Raw genomic sequence first — 3883 nt, 5'->3', positions numbered from 1 at the left:
GTCTCCCAACTTCCCAATAGTCAAAAACATGCCTAGAAAGTGAAAAAATGTGTTTTAATGTATTCTTCTGCTTGCCACGCGCCCCAGGTGCAAGTGGACATAGTCAGGAAGGCCGAAATGCGCCCCAGGCGCAGGTTTTTGCGCTTCAGGCGCACAATATATTTTGTCTGACTTATACTGCATTGTTCACTTTTTTCGAATCTGAATTTGGTTTCGGTGTCTTCATGAAATTTGTAGCTACGGATCTTAGCTTTCATCTGCACTGGGTTTGAATCCAATTGGACATCTACAACCAAATATGGCTGAAATACTCCACATAGGTCATGTTGATTTCTCACCAAAATTCAACACTGCACTAAAACAAAGAAACAACGCTAAACTATGAAAAATCTCTACTTAATCAAGGAAATAAGAACATAAATATTTCATTAAATCAAATAACTAAAATCAACAAAATATATCAAATAACTCATTAAATTAACTATTGATTAAAGATAAATAAGACTAAAAACAATGAAAAATATGCATACGATGAAGAGTCATCAATGCTAAATCAATATATAGTAACACTTATGCATGATAAAACTTTTTTTTCATGCTTTCTTTTTGATCAAGTAGAGGTGGCAAGAGCTAGAGAATTAGAATCTACAAATCGCGTACTCATGTAATCTAGAATAAGTATGTTGATATCACTCAATACACTAATCTAAACTAACTAGAAGACATCTTACAATTACAACTTCTTACTTTATTGACCAGAGACATGCATATATCCTATACAACCAAATATTCCGTTAAATTGAATTGATGGCTCTAACCCACCCCATGCCTCTTTAGAAGTCATGTCTCTTACACCTATTGTAAGGCTGCTGTTTTGTACAAATACAACCAATTTATTGCTTCACACCAACATTTCTTTGGAGTTGTTTTTTTTTGACAACATGCTTATGACCATGTTCATGATGGTCTTATTTTTTTTTCTCTCTCAACTACCCCATTTTGTTGTGGGTTGTAGGAAACTATAAGTTTCATTTTAATGCCATTTGAGCTGCAAAACTTGACAAACTCTATTGAAGTAAATTGTCGAACACTGTCATTGCGCAAAGAAAAAATCACATATTCCATCTCATTTTCTACTTAAAATTTAAATCTTTTAAAAATCTCTAATACACTAGATTTTTCATTTAGAAAATAGATCTAAGTTTTCCTATTCAAAATCAATAAATGTAGGGGAAAAAAACCTTTTGTTACTGTAAGATTCAGGTTTTTATTGGGCCAGACATCAACATGAATGAATTGTAGTAGTGTATGAGTAGCTCTAGAAGAATTTCCCTTTGGAATGGATGCCTATGTTGCTTTCCAATCATGCAGACATGGAATTTTCTTAATTAATAGAATATCCAACAAGTTGTTGGGCAGCAAATCCTCTTATGAGATTTTCTTGGAACGAAGCCTGACTTGATCAACTTATGAGTATTTGGATGCCTTTGTTATGCATTTACTTTCTTTACAAATGTGATCCTTGAGCTAAGAGATATGATTTTCTAGGGTTTTAGCAAAAAATAAAAGATGTTGTGGTTATCGGTATTAATACTAGGAAAATTATTGTCTCCAGAAATGTTTAATTTTATGACTTAGAGTTCCCTTCTCATTCCTTAACCAACACACACAAGTACACCATTTATGTGTTCTAAACTATTCACCATACTCCTTAACCACAAAACATTTCACCATCATTCCTACACCACATTTTCTTTGCTATTGACCAGTTACCCCACCTATCCATTGTTCAAACAATGGCAGACACACCATATCAGAGGACTATTCTACAACTCTTGCTCAGTCTCCATTATACATCGACCATTCATCATCCATTGAATCTCATAAATATATTCGCGTCAATGATTGTGTCTCCCAACCTTCAACTATCTAGTACCATTATCTTTTGTTTAATAATCTCAATTATTTCAACTATTCCTCATCTTATCGAGCTAATGTATTATCATTAACCACAAAGATTGAGACAACCACATATGCCAAGGCTAATCAATATCATGCATTGTCACTACAAGAAAACATTTGTATACCTATGGAAAATTAGCCACGGATCATAATCCGTGGGTAAATTAATTGTTACCCACGGAAAAACCGTGTGTATTGTTGTATAAAATAAATTTTTTTTTAATTAATTACCACGGTAATTCCGTAAGTAAAATTAAAAAAATTCGTGGGTAATGGAAAAAAAAATACAATCATAACTTAAATTTTGCCAAAAATTTTCGTATTATTTTTTACTACAGCTTATCCGTGGGTAATGTCTATTTTTTAGAAAAAGTTTCTGTTTAATTTTTTAAAAAAAGGTCCCCAACTGATACTAAATTAATTTTATCAGGCTGCCTTCTAAATGCTCCTCCGAATCGTAACTTCCCTAACCCTTCTTCCCTGAGCCCTTTCTCCGAATCGTATCTTCCCTAAGCCCTTCTTCCCTGAGCCCTTCCTCCGAATCGTATCTTCCCTAAGCCCTAAGCCCTTCCTCCGAATCGTATCTTCCCTGAGCCCTAAGCCCTTCCTCCGAATCGTATCTTCCCTGAGCCCTAAGCCCTTCTTCCCTCCCTTCTTCTTGTCCGAATCGTATGAGCCCTAAGCCCTAAGCTCCTCCGCATCCCAAAGCCTTCTCGTTCGAGCTGCTTCGCTTCGCTCCTTCTTCTTGTCCGAACCCTCCGCATCCCTGCTTCGCTCCGCCGTGATGATCGCTATCTCTTAAGGTAAGTTATCTTCCTTTAATATCTTTTCATTTTCTGAAATCAATTTTTACTGAAATGGTTTGTCAACTTAGGGCCAATTGTCGACTTCTGTGTAGTAGACCTTGAAAGGCAAGGCCAAGGTCAAGTTGTAACTTGCTCTGGAGCTTACAAGGATGGTTCTCTTCGTGTTATTCGTAATGGAATAGGTATCAACGAACAGGTAAGCTCTCCTTCTTGTCTCTGTGTGGGACATCTGTACCTAAAACATATCCAAAAGGAAAAGAAAATCAATTTGTTTTTATTTATTTTTATATTAAACAATACACGCTTAGCAAAATATTAATTTTCTGATGCATTCATTTGATGTAGGCATCAGTAGAACTTCAAGGAATCAGAGGAATGTGGTTTCTAAGATCCTCAACAGATGATCCTTTTGACACTTTCTTGGTTGTAAGTTTTATAAGTGAAACAAGAATATTAGCAATGAATCTTGAGGATGAGCTGGAAGAAACTGAGATTGAGGGATTCTGTTCTCAAGTACAGACATTATTTTGCCATGATGCAGTTCACAATCAACTTGTACAAGTAGGTTCTGACCTTATTTTCTTACTATGGTGGTTTTTTGTTGATTTAACACCTATATCTTTGTCTAAATTTTAGAAATATGGATGTTAACAAAGTAATTCATTTCAAAGTAGGTTCTGACCTTATGTGGATTTACGATCAAATTTTACTGTTAGGCATTTCATTTATTATATTTTCTACACGGCTTCGTTTCTTTAATTTTTAAATTTTTCAACTAATCAAATATGAACAACAAAATCTGTACCCCACATTTTATATATGAAGATACCCCTTTTCAATTGTTTTCCTCAAAGGAATGTCATGTTCAATATTCTGGACACCTATATAAAATTTCTTGAAGTCATGTTTATGTTTCAATGTGTGTATGGCATTTTCAGTTTTAACAGACTTCTATTTCCTGTCATAAATTGAAAATTTTCATATCTTTACCTAAGACTCAACTGATTTCTTAGTACTATGGTGTTTGTTCATTGGATTTCAACCGGGGTTTCTTCAAAATATATGTACCAGTGTTCAAGTTTTTTCATTCTCAATCTCTATTTAGTTGTCGCTTT

General features: G+C 34.6%; 1 pseudogene; it reads left to right on the top strand.

The window, feature by feature from the left end:
- The first annotated feature begins 2827 nt into the window (after positions 1-2827).
- LOC105851324 (DNA damage-binding protein 1 pseudogene) lies at positions 2828-3419 on the top strand (annotated as a pseudogene).
- The last annotated feature ends 464 nt before the right edge of the window (positions 3420-3883 follow it).

This window comes from Cicer arietinum, chromosome 2 (genome assembly GCF_000331145.2).
Source record: "Cicer arietinum cultivar CDC Frontier isolate Library 1 chromosome 2, Cicar.CDCFrontier_v2.0, whole genome shotgun sequence".
Taxonomy (NCBI): domain Eukaryota; kingdom Viridiplantae; phylum Streptophyta; class Magnoliopsida; order Fabales; family Fabaceae; genus Cicer; species Cicer arietinum.
The sequence above is the reverse complement of the archived record's forward strand: the minus strand, read 5'-3'. Positions and strand labels throughout refer to the sequence as shown.